This window comes from Ranitomeya imitator, chromosome 5, assembly GCF_032444005.1.
Source record: "Ranitomeya imitator isolate aRanImi1 chromosome 5, aRanImi1.pri, whole genome shotgun sequence".
NCBI classification, from domain to species: Eukaryota; Metazoa; Chordata; class Amphibia; order Anura; family Dendrobatidae; genus Ranitomeya; species Ranitomeya imitator.
The window spans coordinates 6,702,923-6,722,825 of NC_091286.1; the positions used below are offsets into that span (position 1 = coordinate 6,702,923).

At 46.4% G+C, this 19,903-nt stretch overlaps 1 long non-coding RNA gene across 1 annotated transcript in view; it reads right to left on the reverse strand.

Annotated features, from left to right (window-relative positions):
- LOC138680501 (uncharacterized) overlaps positions 1–19,330 on the reverse strand; it is a 70,466-nt gene extending 51,136 nt beyond the window's left edge. The window contains exon 1 of the long non-coding RNA XR_011321621.1: positions 19,259–19,330. This is a non-coding gene — a long non-coding RNA (uncharacterized lncRNA). The remainder of the gene's footprint in view (positions 1–19,258) is intronic.
- Positions 19,331–19,903: the final 573 nt, after the last annotated feature.

The following is a 19,903-nucleotide window of genomic DNA, read 5'->3' on the forward strand; positions in this document are numbered from 1 at the left end:
TGTATATATACTCTGCACAGTACCACTCCTCCTGTATATATACACTGCACAGTACCACTCCTCCTGTATATAAACTCTGCACAGTACCACTCCTCCTGTATATATACACTGCACAGTACCACTCCTCCTGTATATATACACTGCACAGTACCACTCCTCCTGTATATATACACTGCACAGTACCACTCCTCCTGTATATATACTCTGCACAGTACCACTCCTCCTGTATATATACACTGCACAGTACCACTCCTCCTGTATATATAAACTGCACAGTACCACTCCTCCTGTATATATACACTGCACAGTACCACTCCTCCTGTATATATACTCTGCACAGTACCACTCCTCCTGTATATATACACTGCACAGTACCACTCCTCCTGTATATATACACTGCACAGTACCACTCCTCCTGTATATATACACTGCACAGTACCACTCCTCCTGTATATATACACTGCACAGTACCACTCCTCCTGTATATATAAACTGCACAGTACCACTCCTCCTGTATATATACACTGCACAGTACCACTCCTCCTGTATATATACACTGCACAGTACCACTCCTCCTGTCCTGTATATATACACTGCACAGTACCACTCCTCCTGTATATATACTCTGCACAGTACCACTCCTCCTGTATATATACCCTGCACAGTACCACTCCTCCTGTATATATACCCTGCACAGTACCACTCCTCCTGTATATATACACTGCACAGTACCACTCCTCCTGTCCTGTATATATACACTGCACAGTACCACTCCTCCTGTATATATACACTGCACAGTACCACTCCTCCTGTATATATACACTGCACAGTACCACTCCTCCTGTATATATATACTGCACAGTACCACTCCTCCTGTATATATATACTGCACAGTACCACTCCTCCTGTATATATAAACTGCACAGTACCACTCCTCCTGTATATATACACTGCACAGTACCACTCCTCCTGTATATATATACTGCACAGTACCACTCCTCCTGTATATATATACTGCACAGTACCACTCCTCCTGTATATATAAACTGCACAGTACCACTCCTCCTGTATATATACACTGCACAGTACCGCTCCTCCTGTATATATAAACTGCACAGCACCACTCCTCCTGTATATATAAACTGCACAGTACCACTCCTCCTGTATATATATACTGCACAGTACCACTCCTCCTGTATATATAAACTGCACAGTACCACTCCTCCTGTATATAAACTCTGCACAGTACCGCTCCTCCTGTATATATACACTGCACAGTACCACTCCTCCTGTATATATACACTGCACAGCACCACTCCTCCTGTATATATATACTGCACAGTACCACTCCTCCTGTGTATATATACTGCACAGTACCACTCCTCCTGTATATATAAACTGCACAGTACCACTCCTCCTGTATATATACACTGCACAGCACCACTCCTCCTGTGTATATATACTGCACAGTACCACTCCTCCTGTATATATATACTGCACAGTACCACTCCTCCTGTATATATAAACTGCACAGTACCACTCCTCCTGTATATATACACTGCACAGTACCCCTCCTCCTGTATATATACACTGCACAGTACCACTCCTCCTGTATATATACTCTGCACAGTACCACTCCTCCTGTATATATACACTGCACAGTACCGCTCCTCCTGTATATATACACTGCACAGTACCACTCCTCCTGTATATATACACTGCACAGTACCACTCCTCCTGTATATATACACTGCACAGTACCACTCCTCCTGTATATAAACTCTGCACAGTACCACTCCTCCTGTATATATACACTGCACAGTACCACTCCTCCTGTATATATACTCTGCACAGTACCACTCCTCCTGTATATATACACTGCACAGTACCACTCCTCCTGTATATATACTCTGCACAGTACCACTCCTCCTGTATATATACACTGCACAGTACCACTCCTCCTGTATATATATACTGCACAGTAGCACTCCTCCTGTATATATACTCTGCACAGTACCACTCCTCCTGTATATATACACTGCACAGTACCACTCCTCCTGTATATATAAACTGCACAGTACCACTCCTCCTGTATATATACACTGCACAGTACCACTCCTCCTGTATATATACTCTGCACAGTACCACTCCTCCTGTATATATACACTGCACAGTACCACTCCTCCTGTATATATACTCTGCACAGTACCACTCCTCCTGTATATATACTCTGCACAGTACCACTCCTCCTGTATATATACACTGCACAGTACCACTCCTCCTGTATATATACACTGCACAGTACCACTCCTCCTGTATATATATACTCTGCACAGTACCACTCCTCCTGTATATATATACTGCACAGTACCACTCCTCCTGTCCTGTATATACACACTGCACAGTACCACTCCTCCTGTATATATAAACTGCACAGTACCACTACTCCTGTATATATACACTGCACAGTACCACTCCTCCTGTATATATACACTGCACAGTACCACTCCTCCTGTCCTGTATATATACACTGCACAGTACCACTCCTCCTGTATATATACTCTGCACAGTACCACTCCTCCTGTATATATATACTGCACAGTACCACTCCTCCTGTATATATACTGCACAGTACCACTCCTCCTGTATATATATACTGCACAGTACCACTCCTCCTGTATATATACTCTGCACAGTACCACTCCTCCTGTATATATACTCTGCACAGTACCACTCCTCCTGTATATATATACTGCACAGTACCACTCCTCCTGTCCTGTATATACACACTGCACAGTACCACTCCTCCTGTATATATAAACTGCACAGTACCACTACTCCTGTATATATACACTGCACAGTACCACTCCTCCTGTATATATACACTGCACAGTACCACTCCTCCTGTCCTGTATATATACACTGCACAGTACCACTCCTCCTGTATATATACTCTGCACAGTACCACTCCTCCTGTATATATATACTGCACAGTACCACTCCTCCTGTATATATACTGCACAGAACCACTCCTCCTGTATATATATACTGCACAGTACCACTCCTCCTGTATATATACTGCACAGTACCACTCCTCCTGTATATATATACTGCACAGTACCACTCCTCCTGTATATATATACTGCACAGTACCACTCCTCCTGTATATATACTGCACAGTACCACTCCTCCTGTATATATACACTGCACAGTACCACTCCTCCTGTATATATATACTGCACAGTACCACTCCTCCTGTATATATACACTGCACAGTACCACTCCTCCTGTATATATATACTGCACAGTACCACTCCTCCTGTCCTGTATATACACACTGCACAGTACTACTCCTCCTGTATATATAAACTGCACAGTACCACTCCTCCTGTATATATACACTGCACAGTACCACTCCTCCTGTATATATACACTGCACAGTACCACTCCTCCTGTATATATACACTGCACAGTATCACTCCTCCTGTATATATACACTGCACAGTACCACTCCTCCTGTATATATACACTGCACAGTACCACTCCTCCTGTATATATACACTGCACAGTACCACTCCTCCTGTATATATACACTGCACAGTACCACTCCTCCTGTCCTGTATATATACACTGCACAGTACCACTCCTCCTGTATATATACACTGCACAGTACCACTCCTCCTGTATATATAAACTGCACAGTACCACTCCTCCTGTATATATACACTGCACAGTACCCCTCCTCCTGTATATATACACTGCACAGTACCACTCCTCCTGTATATATACACTGCACAGTACAGAACCTCCTGTATATATACACTGCACAGTACCCCTCCTCCTGTATATATACACTGCACAGTACCACTCCTCCTGTATATATATACTGCACAGTACCACTCCTCCTGTATATATAAACTGCACAGTACCACTCCTCCTGTATATATACACTGCACAGTACCCCTCCTCCTGTATATATACACTGCACAGTACCACTCCTCCTGTATATATACACTGCACAGTACCGCTCCTCCTGTATATATACACTGCACAGTACCACTCCTCCTGTATATATAAACTGCACAGCACCACTCCTCCTGTATATAAACTCTGCACAGTACCACTCCTCCTGTATATATACACTGCACAGTACCACTCCTCCTGTATATATACTCTGCACAGTACCACTCCTCCTGTATATATACACTGCACAGTACCACTCCTCCTGTATATATACTCTGCACAGTACCACTCCTCCTGTATATATACACTGCACAGTACCACTCCTCCTGTATATATAAACTGCACAGTACCACTCCTCCTGTATATATACTCTGCACAGTACCACTCCTCCTGTATATATACACTGCACAGCACCACTCCTCCTGTATATAAACTCTGCACAGTACCACTCCTCCTGTATATATACACTGCACAGTACCACTCCTCCTGTATATATACTCTGCACAGTACCACTCCTCCTGTATATATACACTGCACAGTACCACTCCTCCTGTATATATACACTGCACAGTACCACTCCTCCTGTATATATACACTGCACAGTACCACTCCTCCTGTATATATACACTGCACAGTACCACTCCTCCTGTATATATACACTGCACAGTACCACTCCTCCTGTCCTGTATATACACACTGCACAGTACCACTCCTCCTGTATATATACACTGCACAGTACCACTCCTCCTGTATATATACACTGCACAGTACCACTCCTCCTGTATATATACTCTGCACAGTACCACTCCTCCTGTATATATACACTGCACAGTACCACTCCTCCTGTATATATACACTGCACAGTACCACTCCTCCTGTATATATACACTGCACAGTACCACTCCTCCTGTATATATACACTGCACAGTACCACTCCTCCTGTATATATAAACTGCACAGTACCACTCCTCCTGTATATATACACTGCACAGTACCACTCCTCCTGTATATATACACTGCACAGTACCACTCCTCCTGTATATATACACTGCACAGTACCACTCCTCCTGTATATATACTCTGCACAGTACCACTCCTCCTGTATATATACACTGCACAGTACCACTCCTCCTGTATATATACACTGCACAGTACCACTCCTCCTGTATATATACACTGCACAGTACCACTCCTCCTGTATATATACACTGCACAGTACCACTCCTCCTGTATATATATACTGCACAGTACCACTCCTCCTGTATATATACACTGCACAGTACCACTCCTCCTGTATATATACACTGCACAGTACCACTCCTCCTGTATATATATACTGCACAGTACCACTCCTCCTGTATATATAAACTGCACAGTACCACTCCTCCTGTATATATACACTGCACAGTACCACTCCTCCTGTATATATACACTGCACAGTACCACTCCTCCTGTATATATACACTGCACAGTACCACTCCTCCTGTATATATACACCGCACAGTACCACTCCTCCTGTATATATACACTGCACAGTACCACTCCTCCTGTATATATACACCGCACAGTACCACTCCTCCTGTATATATACACTGCACAGTACCACTCCTCCTGTATATATAAACTGCACAGTACCACTCCTCCTGTATATATACACTGCACAGTACCACTCCTCCTGTATATATACACCGCACAGTACCACTCCTCCTGTATATACACACTGCACAGTACCACTCCTCCTGTATATATACACCGCACAGTACCACTCCTCCTGTATATATACACTGCACAGTACCACTCCTCCTGTATATATACACCGCACAGTACCACTCCTCCTGTATATATACACTGCACAGTACCACTCCTCCTGTATATATAAACTGCACAGTACCACTCCTCCTGTATATATACACTGCACAGTACCACTCCTCCTGTATATATACACTGCACAGTACCACTCCTCCTGTATATATACTCTGCACAGTACCACTCCTCCTGTATATATACACTGCACAGTACCACTCCTCCTGTATATATATACTGCACAGTACCACTCCTCCTGTATATATACACTGCACAGTACCACTCCTCCTGTATATATACACTGCACAGTACCACTCCTCCTGTATATATATACTGCACAGTACCACTCCTCCTGTATATATAAACTGCACAGTACCACTCCTCCTGTATATATACACTGCACAGTACCACTCCTCCTGTATATATACACTGCACAGTACCACTCCTCCTGTATATATACACTGCACAGTACCACTCCTCCTGTATATATACACCGCACAGTACCACTCCTCCTGTATATATACACTGCACAGTACCACTCCTCCTGTATATATACACCGCACAGTACCACTCCTCCTGTATATATACACTGCACAGTACCACTCCTCCTGTATATATAAACTGCACAGTACCACTCCTCCTGTATATATAAACTGCACAGCACCACTCCTCCTGTATATATAAACTGCACAGTACCACTCCTCCTGTATATATACACCGCACAGTACCACTCCTCCTGTATATACACACTGCACAGTACCACTCCTCCTGTATATATACACCGCACAGTACCACTCCTCCTGTATATATACACTGCACAGTACCACTCCTCCTGTATATATACACCGCACAGTACCACTCCTCCTGTATATATACACTGCACAGTACCACTCCTCCTGTATATATAAACTGCACAGTACCACTCCTCCTGTATATATACACTGCACAGTACCACTCCTCCTGTATATATACACTGCACAGTACCACTCCTCCTGTATATATACTCTGCACAGTACCACTCCTCCTGTATATATACACTGCACAGTACCACTCCTCCTGTATATATATACTGCACAGTACCACTCCTCCTGTATATATACACTGCACAGTACCACTCCTCCTGTATATATACACTGCACAGTACCACTCCTCCTGTATATATATACTGCACAGTACCACTCCTCCTGTATATATAAACTGCACAGTACCACTCCTCCTGTATATATACACTGCACAGTACCACTCCTCCTGTATATATACACTGCACAGTACCACTCCTCCTGTATATATACACTGCACAGTACCACTCCTCCTGTATATATACACCGCACAGTACCACTCCTCCTGTATATATACACTGCACAGTACCACTCCTCCTGTATATATACACCGCACAGTACCACTCCTCCTGTATATATACACTGCACAGTACCACTCCTCCTGTATATATAAACTGCACAGTACCACTCCTCCTGTATATATAAACTGCACAGCACCACTCCTCCTGTATATATAAACTGCACAGTACCACTCCTCCTGTATATATACTCTGCACAGTACCACTCCTCCTGTATATATACACTGCACAGTACCACTCCTCCTGTATATATACTCTGCACAGTACCACTCCTCCTGTATATATACACTGCACAGTACCACTCCTCCTGTATATATACACTGCACAGCACCACTCCTCCTGTATATATACACTGCACAGTACCACTCCTCCTGTATATATAAACTGCACAGTACCACTCCTCCTGTATATATACTCTGCACAGTACCACTCCTCCTGTATATATACACTGCACAGTACCACTCCTCCTGTATATATACTCTGCACAGTACCACTCCTCCTGTATATATACACTGCACAGTACCACTCCTCCTGTATATATACTCTGCACAGTACCACTCCTCCTGTATATATACACTGCACAGTACCACTCCTCCTGTATATATATACTGCACAGTACCACTCCTCCTGTATATATACTCTGCACAGTACCACTCCTCCTGTATATATACACTGCACAGTACCACTCCTCCTGTATATATAAACTGCACAGTACCACTCCTCCTGTATATATACACTGCACAGTACCACTCCTCCTGTATATATACTCTGCACAGTACCACTCCTCCTGTATATATACACTGCACAGTACCACTCCTCCTGTATATATACTCTGCACAGTACCACTCCTCCTGTATATATACACTGCACAGTACCGCTCCTCCTGTATATATACACTGCACAGTACCACTCCTCCTGTATATATACACTGCACAGTACCACTCCTCCTGTATATATAAACTGCACAGTACCACTCCTCCTGTATATATACACTGCACAGTACCACTCCTCCTGTATATATACTCTGCACAGTACCACTCCTCCTGTATATATACACTGCACAGTACCACTCCTCCTGTATATATACACTGCACAGTACCACTCCTCCTGTATATATACACTGCCCAGTACCACTCCTCCTGTATATATATACTGCACAGTACCACTCCTCCTGTATATATAAACTGCACAGTACCACTCCTCCTGTATATATATACACTGCACAGTACCACTCCTCCTGTATATATACACTGCACAGTACCACTCCTCCTGTATATATACACTGCACAGTACCACTCCTCCTGTATATATACACTACACAGTACCACTCCTCCTGTATATATAAACTGCACAGTACCACTCCTCCTGTATATATATACACTGCACAGTACCACTCCTCCTGTATATATACACTGCACAGTACCACTCCTCCTGTATATATACACTGCCCAGTACCACTCCTCCTGTATATATACACTACACAGTACCACTCCTCCTGTATATATAAACTGCACAGTACCACTCCTCCTGTATATATATACACTGCACAGTACCACTCCTCCTGTATATATACACTGCACAGTACCACTCCTCCTGTATATATACACTGCACAGTACCACTCCTCCTGTATATATACTCTGCACAGTACCACTCCTCCTGTATATATACACTGCACAGTACCACTCCTCCTGTATATATACACTGCACAGCACCACTCCTCCTGTATATATACACTGCACAGTACCACTCCTCCTGTATATATACTCTGCACAGTACCACTCCTCCTGTATATATACACTGCACAGCACCACTCCTCCTGTATATATACTGCACAGTACTACTCCCCCTGTATATATAAACTGCACAGTACCACTCCTCCTGTATATATATACACTGCACAGTACCACTCCTCCTGTATATATACACTGCACAGTACCACTCCTCCTGTATATATACACTGCACAGTACCACTCCTCCTGTATATATACTCTGCACAGTACCACTCCTCCTGTATATATACACTGCACAGTACCACTCCTCCTGTATATATACACTGCACAGCACCACTCCTCCTGTATATATACACTGCACAGTACCACTCCTCCTGTATATATACTCTGCACAGTACCACTCCTCCTGTATATATACACTGCACAGCACCACTCCTCCTGTATATATACTGCACAGTACTACTCCCCCTGTATATATATACTGCACAGTACCACTCCTCCTGTATATATACACTGCACAGTACCACTCCTCCTGTATATATACTCTGCACAGTACCACTCCTCCTGTATATATACACTGCACAGCACCACTCCTCCTGTATATATACTGCACAGTACCGCTCCTCCTGTATATATACAGGTCCTTCTCAAAAAATTAGCATATTTCACCCATCCAATCAAATAAAAGTGTTTTTTAATAACAAACAAAAAAACCATCAAATAATAATGTTCAGTTATGCACTCAATACTTGGCCGGGAATCCTTTGGCAGAAATGACTGCTTCAATGCGGCGTGGCATGGAGGCAATCAGCCTGTGACACTGCTGAGAGGTTATGGAGGCCCAGGATGCTTCAATAGCGGCCTTAAGCTCATCCAGAGTGTTGGGTCTTGCGTCTCTCAACTTTCTCTTCACAATATCCCACAGATTCTCTATGGGGTTCAGGTCAGGAGAGTTGGCAGGCCAATTGAGCACAGTAATACCATGGTCAGTAAACCATTTACCAGTGGTTTTGGCACTGTGAGCAGGTGCCAGGTCGTGCTGAAAAATGAAATCTTCATCTCCATAAAGCATTTCAGCCGATGGAAGCATGAAGTGCTCCAAAATCTCCTGATAGCTAGCTGCATTGACCCTGCCCTTGATGAAACACAGTGGACCAACACCAGCAGCTGACATGGCCCCCCACACCATCACTGACTGTGGGTACTTGACACTGGACTTCAGGCATTTTGGCATTTCCTTCTCCCCAGTCTTCCTCCAGACTCTGGCACCTTGATTTCCGAATGACATGCAAAATTTGCTTTCATCAGAAAAAAGTACTTGGGACCACTTAGCAACAGTCCAGTGCTGCTTCTCTGTAGCCCAGGTCAGGCGCCTCTGCCGCTGTTTATGGTTCAAAAGTGGCTTTACCTGGGGAATGCGGCACCTGTAGCCCATTTCCTGCACACGCCTGTGCACGGTGGCTCTGGATGTTTCCACACCAGACTCAGTCCACTGCTTCCTCAGGTTCCCCAAGGTCTGGAATCCGTCCTTCTCCACAATCTTCCTCAGGGTCCGGTCTCCTCTTCTCGTTGTACAGCGTTTTCTGCCACATTGTTTCCTTCCAACAGACTTACCATTGAGGTGCCTTGATACAGCACTCTGGGAACAGCCTATTTGTTGAGAAATTTCTTTCTGGGTCTTACCCTCTTGCTTGAGGGTGTCAATGATGGCCTTCTTGACATCTGTCAGGTAGCTAGTCTTACCCATGATGGGGGTTTTGAGTAATGAACCAGGCAGGGAGTTTATAAAAGCCTCAGGTATCTTTTGCATGTGTTTAGAGTTAATTAGTTGATTCAGAAGATTAGGGTAATAGGTCGTTTAGAGAACCTTTTCTTGATATGCTAATTTATTGAGACAGGTTTTTTGGGTTATCAGGAGTTGTATGCCAAAATCATCAGTATTAAAACAATAAAAGACCTGACAAATTTCAGTTGGTGGATAATGAATCTATAATATATGAAAGTTTAATTGTAATCATTACATTATGGTAAATAATGAAATTTAACACTATATGCTAATTTTTTGAGAAGGACCTGTACACTGCACAGTACCACTCCTCCTGTCCTGTATATATACACTGCACAGTACCACTCCTCCTGTATATATATACACTGCACAGTACCACTCCTCCTGTATATATACACTGCACAGTACCACTCCTCCTGTATAAATACACTGCACAGTACCACTCCTCCTGTATATATACACTGCACAGTACCACTCCTCCTGTATAAATACACTGCACAGTACCACTTCTCCTGTATATATACACTGCACAGTACCACTCCTCCTGTCCTGTATATATACACTGTACAGCACCACTCCTCCTGTCCTGTATATATACACTGCACAGTACCACTCCTCCTGTCCTGTATATATGCACTGCACAGTTCCTGTCACGATATTGTATGAAATATCATATAAGTTTAGTTTCTCTTGTTAGCCCAGGCTGTGGGCTAAACCCCCCCCCCCCTTCCCTTTCACTCAGGCAAGAGCTTGCCTTGTCAATGCATGTGGGGGAGTTTTATTGAAGAAAGGTATTTACGACTGGCATAGCTGCAGTGGAAAGTTGTGCCAGCCAAAACCGGTCTGGTTCCCTTCTGTAAATGCAAGAAGTCCTTTGTTCCATTATTGTAAGATATTGGGCCAACGATTTATGCTAGAAAAAGGAAAAATACATATTGCTAACATTCCTCGGCTGTTCTGTCAGCCACTCTAAACATGAGCTTTTAACTCCATCAGGTAAAAAGTAGGGATTTCTCTGTAATTATGCATCACAAATAGGACATATTTGATCTCATTAGAATGCCAATGTTAATGCGAGATGAATGCTGGGTTTGTTATGACTATGATATGTTCTGTAGCGGAGTGATGACAGACCAATGGCTTGTGTAAACGCTTCAATGGTACCCTCAAACAGATGCTATGCATGCTGGTTGAGACCCAAGGGCGCGACTGGGAGCGGTACCTCCCACACCTGCTATTCGCTTACTGAGAGGTTCCGCAGACCTCGACGGGGTTCTCCCCCTTCGAGCTCCTGTACGGCAGGCGAGTCCGGGGACCCCTTGGGTTGGTAAGAGAATCCTGGGAAGAGGAGCCGAACCCTTCTGAAGTGTCCATAGTGGAGTATGTCATGCGCTTCCGTGACAAGATGCAGACCTTGACGCAGTTGGTGCATGACAACATGACGCAGGCTCAGGCTGACCAAAAGCACTGGTACGACCAGAACGCCCGGGAGCGGACCCACCACGTGGGTTAAAAGGTGTGGGTGCTGGTCCCCGTACCAAAGGATGAGCTTCAAGCAGCCTGGGAGGGCCCGTACGTTGTCCACCAACAGCTCAACCCGGTCACCTACGTGGTCACGCTGGACCACGCTCGGGGTAGGCGAAAGGCCTTTCACGTCAACATGATGAAGGCTTATCACGAACGTGAACCTTTTGTCCTACCGGTCCGCAGCTTACCCGAGGATGGGGAGGAAGACACCCTCCTGGACATGCTGGCCCAAGCCAAGGCCGGTGGGTCCATTGAGGACGTGGAGGTAAGCGCCTTGTTAACTGAACCCCAGCGGGTGCAGTTGCAAACCACACTGGAACCCTTCCGGGTTATGTTCTCCAACCGACCTGGGAGGACTGAGTTAGCAGTCCACGAGGTGGACACCGGGAAACACGCCCCACTACGACGAACACCCTATCGAATCTCTGACCAGGTGCAGCAGATTATGCACCAGGAGATTGATGAGATGTTACAGCTGGGGGTGATTCGACGGTTAAAGAGCGCGTGGGCCTCACCTGTAGTTCTCGTGCCAAAGAAAGACCGGTCCACCCGGTTCTGCGTGGACTACAGGGGGCTCAACGCCATCATAACCTCTGACGCGCACCCAATGCCGCACATCGAGGAGCTGCTTGAGAGGTTAGCTGGCGCAGAGTACCTGACAATAATGGATCTGAGTTGAGGTTACTGGCAGATTCCCCTGAGACCCGAGGCGCAGGAGAAGTCCACCTTTATCACACCCTTTGGACTGTACGAGTCCACAGTCATGCCCTTCGGCATGAAGAATGCCCCTGCCACTTTCCAGCAGATGCTCAACCTCCTGCTTCAGGGACTGGAGGAGTACGCCACGGCGTACTTGGATGACATTGCCATCTTCAGTTCCTCCTGGGATGAACACCTGCAGCATCTCGAGGAGGTGCTCAGGTGAATTCACCGAGCTGGACTGACTATCAAGCCGGGAAAGTGCCAGATGGGCATGAGTGAGGTCCACTTCCTGGGGCACCAGGTAGGCGGGGGCACCCTAAAGCCAGAGCCTGAGAAAGTGGGAGCGATCGTGAACTGGCCCACCCCCAGGACCAAGAAACAGGTGATATCCTTCCTGGGCACTGCAGGGTACTATAGGCGCTTCGTACAGCACTATAGTAGCATGGCAAAACCCTTGACGGACCTCACCAGGAAGAAGCTACCCCACATCATCAACTGGACCGATGGCTGTGAGGGGGCCTTCCAGGCATTGAAAACAGCACTGTGCAACGCCCCTGTGTTGAAAGCAGTCGACAGCAGTTGACCGTTCTTGGTGCAGACCGACGCCAGCGAGTTTGGCCTTGGTGCTGTGCTCAGCCAAGTTGACTCGGAGGACCAAGAGCCGGAAACTTTTGCCGAGGGAAGTGGCCTACTCCACCATCGAGAAGGAGTGCCTGGCCATAGTCTGGGCCCTGCAGCGCTTGCAACCCAACTAGTACGGTCGCACCTTCACTGTGGTGACCGACCACCACCCTCTGCGCTGGCTAAACGCCATGTGTGGAACCAACGGCAGGTTGCTACGCTGGAGCCTTGCCCTTCAGGGGTTTGACTTCACCATTGTCACAAAACGGGCAGGGAGGATGGAAATGCAGATGGACTGTCCCACCAGGGTGAACCTACTAAGGTGCGCATGGAGGCATACCAAGGGGTTCTGCCTCTGTAGCGCACACCAGAAGGGGGAGGTGTCACGATATTGTATGAAATATCATATAAGTTTAGTTTCTCTGCCAGCACGTATAGGGTGGGCGTTGACCCCCCTTCACTCTGTGTTTAGCTTGCCTTGTCACTGAATGTGGGGAAGTTTTATTGAAGAATGGGCTGTTCCTAACCAGGGGTTTTTGGCCGGTTGGGAGGACACAGATCTGATCCAGTGACCATCTCTGAACCATGGATATGTTTGGAGAAAGCCAGGTTTGGGACCCGCTGGTCACCTGGTTCCATGGAGATGGTCAGATAAGCCAGGTAGTGACTCTCGTGTCAACTGGCTTTGGACCTTGTATGGACTCTATGCACAGTTCTTGGTCATCTCCCTATGCTTGTTGTTACCTCTTCTCTGTGCATGCATCCACAGATGGAGTAGCGACCCTGGGAGCTCTGACATCATGTCATACTGGAAATACGTGGAGACGCAGTGATCTTTTATATGCGCCCATGTAATCAAGCAATTGCAGCCATGTTGGGATTGTTCTGTTTGCTATTGTGTGCTGTGGTTCAATAAAGTATTGCCGCCCTGTTTTACCTTAACCCTGTGTTGTTTGTGTAGTGTATTGCCCACTGGGAGATAGAGCGGGCGTTCAGTGGTATGAGCTGTGGTCCATGCAGTCTTGCTAAAGACAGCCGGGCCAGCGAACGAGAGCACCCACTGACCCCGTTTCTCCGTTACACTGTATATACCACTGCACACCAGGACTGTATATACCACTGATCACCAGGACTGTATACACCACTGATCACCAGAACTGTATACACCACTGCACACCAGGACTGTATACACCACTAATCACCAGGACTGTATACACCACTGATCACCAGAACTGTATACACCATTGACGACCAGGACTGTATACACCACTAATCACCAGGACTGTATACACCACTGATCACCAGGACTGTATACATCACTGATCCCCAGGACTGTATACAACACTGACCACCAGGACTGTATACACCACTTATCCCTAGGACTGTATCCTCCACTGATCCCCAGGACTGTATATACCACTGCACACCAGGACTGTATACACCACTAATCACCAGGACTGTATACACCACTGATCACCAGGACTGTATACATCACTGATCCCCAGGACTGTATACAACACTGATCACCAGGACTGTATACACCACTGATCCCCAGAACTGTATACACCATTGACGACCAGGACTGTATACACCACTAATCACCAGGACTGTATACACCACTGATCACCAGGACTGTATACATCACTGATCCCCAGGACTGTATACAACACTGATCACCAGGACTGTATACATCACTGATCCCCAGGACTGTATACACCACTGATCACCAGGACTGTATACATCACTGATCCCCAGGACTGTATACAACACTGATCACCAGGACTGTATACACCACTGATCCCCAGAACTGTATACACCATTGACGACCAGGACTGTATACACCACTAATCACCAGGACTGTATACACCACTGATCACCAGGACTGTATACATCACTGATCCCCAGGACTGTATACAACACTGATCACCAGGACTGTATACATCACTGATCCCCAGGACTGTATACACCACTGATCACCAGGACTGTATACATCACTGATCACCAGCACAGCCTGTGGTCCGGTTTCCTCTTCCTAGTTTTGCTGTTATTTCAGTGTTACAGTATCTGCAGTTGGATGATGGCGGGTTATGTTTGGGGTGCGGAGGAGTTCGGACTTGTGCAGATTTTTGGTCCCTGGAAATCCTTGGCTCTTGGGGACAAGATGCAGTTTTTGCCAAGTTGATGAATGTTTCAAGTGACTGTAAGCAGCGGCCAAGATCTCTGGAAAGAAAGATAGAAGATGAGCAAAACACCAGGAAACCTGTCCTTCCCGTGACCTCCAGCTGCAAACCAGGGCAGCTAACCACAGCCACCAATCAGGGCTGCTAACCAGGGCCACCAACCACGGCCGCCAACCAGGTCCCCCAACTAGGTCTGCCAATCAGAGCCACCAACCAGGGCCGCCAACCAGGGCCGGGAACCAGGGCCACCAACCAGGTCCCCCAACCAGGTCCGCCAACCTGGTCCCCCAACCAGGTCTGCCAAAAAGGGCTGCCAACCAGGTCCTTCAACCAGGGCTGCCAACCAGGTCCCCCAACTAGATCTGCCAACCAGGGCTGCCAATCAGGGCTTATTATGGCCTCTTTTACAGGTTATTACAGATACTTGGATGTTTGGGTCCTATTATTATATAGGTTTTTAGGACTGCCTCATTAGGTAGGTGGATAAGCCACTTTGGCTCTGGGATATTGTTAGCCTTTAGTACTGGCTCATTAGGCAGGTTAATGGCTTTCTATTCCATGCTGGGTTATTATTATTTTTATTTTTATTATTTTTTTCTTTATATTATATTTATATGCTCTGAGCCCGCTCCACCTCTCCCCCTTCCCCCCCCCTTCCCCCTTTTGTGCCTTGGGTTATTATGCCCTACTGTACATGCCTTACTCATTCATGGAAATTGTAATAGCATTTTATACTAACATGTAGACCTTTATATTATGGGATGTTGTAAGATATAATAAAGTTGGTTTGAATCATTCTGGACTTATGCTCAATATATTTATATTGTGTGCTTTATATATGTGGCTGCTTGTGGTGAACTCTCCGGAGAGTGCTTGATGTATGATTGGATGTACATGGTATATGGTCTAAAAAATCCCCTCTCCCCCTTGCCCTGGGGTCTATTGGGGTTATGCGTGCTCTCCCTTGCCCTTTGGTTTACATCTTATATATGCTATATTAGATCTTGGCTTATGGTTGCCATCTGGGTACTATCAGGCAATCTGCCCATGTGTCTGTTGGTGGCTTATCTATTTTTAGATTTAGCCATTTATTGGGGATCTTTCACATGGGCTATTGTTTGGATATATCCACCTTGGGGGCTAGGCTATTCTTGCGGTGTTATTGTTTTTTGTCACCGCCCTATCCATGTTTCTCTATTTTTTTTACATGGGTGCTTCTTTCCTCCGGGTCCCGATTGGGGGCGGAGTTTTGCTGGCACACCGGCTCCGTGGACACGCCCGGCTGGCCCTGTTTTGGGTGCCGTGTGGTCTCCATGGTGCCGGCTTTAGCGTCTGTGCAGCTTGTTATCTTATGTCCGCGCAGGCGCTTGCTCTCCTACTCTCCTTATGGGAGGTGGAGCCTGGGGTGCCGCTGGTTCCCATGGTGCCGGCCTCAGCGTCTGTGCGGCTTGCTATTGGGTGTCCGCGCAGGCGCCTGCTCTTTTGTTCTCCTGATGGGAGGCGGTGCTTCATCTGTATGCGATGTGTCAGCCTTATGTTTCATTAGCTCTTGCTATGTCATATGACCGCGCGACTCTCCTGCTCCTTCCGGTTGGCCGGGCCTTGCACACCGGTGTGTTGTTTGTCATTTATGTCGTATGTATATAAGCCCTACATTTGCGCTTTTCCACACACTTCCTGAGGAAGCCCGGTTTGCCGGGCGATACGCGTGGGATATCGGTTTACACCAGGTTGTATGCACTTTGGGATCTCATTATGAGTCTTTATTGGTGCTGCTTATATGGCTGATTGCCTTTCCTTTGTCCTGTTTATTCTAGGACTTTGGTTTCCTATCTAGCCTAGGCCATGCATTTGTGGGAATACACTTACTTTCCCCTGTTGGACCCTTATTAGTGGCTTCTACCCTGTTATGGCCGCATGGGATACCATCATATGAGCCAGTTAGGTTAGGATTTGGTGGTTGCCTTATTTTGTATATGATTCAACCTGTTATGTTTTGTGTCGGTTTTTAAGTATGTTTTATTTATTGTTTGGTGTGTTTTAAGTGCATTAATAAATTATATATTTTTTCTTTGTATATTTGTTATTATTTGGATGGTGTGCATATTATGCAGTGATGCTTTTTCTATATATATTTTCTCTGGTTCTGTTTATTACTGCTCTTTGCACCCTCCTTACTTATGTCACATTTATATAGCTGTGCACCTTGCCCCTATTCTAGTGTGGACGAGAGTCCTGATGTCCGATATTTAGGAGTGCTGATATTTTCTTCCCTCTCCGGGTCCTAACATGGCGGCAATTTATAATGTCCACTGAGGATGCAGCCTCCCATGGAAAGACCTCACAATGATGGAGATGTTTGCAGCGGGGCCCTTGTGCCCAGGGCCTCATACAACATGCTGGGGTGCAATGATTCCTAGTGTTGTTGACACTGGGGCGGCTACGTGTCTTGGATGGGGTCAGCGTTAGTCCCAGGTTCAGTATTTGGAGCTCGACCTCTGTGTAGACCTCGCTCACCAGTCATCATGTTTGTACTGACCAGTCACAGAACATCTCTAGATAACTGCACAAAGAGGGGGAGAGCCTGAATGGTATGGCCCAGGAAGTGTGACCAGGAATGCACACCTCTGTGAGTCATGGCGCTCCACATGCCTTGTCCACTGTGAGTCACCTCAGGACAAACACTGGTGTATTACAGGTGTGAGGAAGTGACAGGTGAGACATCACTGCCGGGGACGTCGGCGCTCACATTACACAATGCCGGGGATGGATCTGGAGGATCACCAGTGACATCATCATCATCCATAACATCCCATCCACAGGTGCAGAGGTCACGGGACAGAAGACCATCACCAAGAATACGATCTGCTGATGCCCAGCCTTGTGACCTCTGGAAACCTGTCCGTCCACACTCTGTCCTGTTGGATTCTTCAATGAGTTCGGTGACACCACCTTCTTGACTTTGGTTCTTCTGCTGCATGTTCACCTTCTTGGTTTTGTATCTTGCCCCTTGAGATCTTGTAAATATTTCTGGGGAGTCAGTGGTGAGTCCTGGAGGGTCTTTATAGTCCTGGGGGCTCCACACCACGATGACCCCAACCATTCAATATCTCGTACTGAAGAAGGGGATCCAAGTAGTATTGTTTCTCCTTGTGGAGAGTGACATGTTAAGCATGTCGAGATGAGGACACTTAAAGCCACAATGCTCCTCTGGGAAATATGCAAATGGTCTCTTAAGAGAGGAGGACTAGAACTCTAGTGCCACATATAGGAAGTAGCAATCCTAACAGTCAATGTCGACCCTTTAACGAGCCTTGTCACATGACTTAGGATAAAAGCCAAACCAGAATCTCAATTTGCAGACACTGTGTTCCGGAGTACTGCCCCTCGTCAGTGCAAAGTGGAGATTCTGGTTTGGCTGGGTGAGAGGCAAGGCTCATTAAAGGGAACCTGTCACCCCAAAATCGAGGGTGAGGTAAGCCCACCTGCATCAGGGGCTTATCTCCAGCATTCTGTAATGCATTCTGTAATGCTGTAGATAAGCCCCAGATGTACCCTGAAAGATGAGAAAAAGAGGTTAGACTATACTCATTCAGGGGCGGTCCCGCTGCGGTCCGGTCCGGGGCCTCCTCTCTTCTTATGATCACGTCCTCTTCTGCTCTTCACGCTGCGGCTCCGGCGTACTTTGTCCTGTTGAGAGAGAGCAAAGTACTGCAGTGCGCAAGCGCCGGAAACGTCAAGAGAGGTCCAGCGCCTGCGCACTGCAGTACTTTGCTCTCCCTCAACAGGACAGACAAAGTACGCCGGAGCCGCAGAGTGAAGACAAGAAGAGGACGTGATCTGATGAAGATGGGTGGCGCTGGACCGGACCGCGATGCCCATCGGACCGGACCGCAGCGGGACCGCCCCTGGGTGAATATAATCTAACCTCTTTTTCTCATCTTTCAGGTTATATCGGGGGCTTATCTACAGCATTACAGAATGCATTACAGAATGCTGGAGATAAGCCCCTGATGGCGGTGGACTTACCTCACCCTCGATTTTGGCGGTGACAGATTCCCTTTAAAGGGTTGACATTGACTGTTAGTGCAGCGCCCCAGAGACCTGGTCATTGCAGTAGTATCGCTCTGCCACTAAGGGGAGTGATGGTACGTCTTATGACACTAAAGGAGTTCTCCTGACCAGGTATCACCAGCACACATTACACTTCACACTCCGGCCACTAGGGGGAGC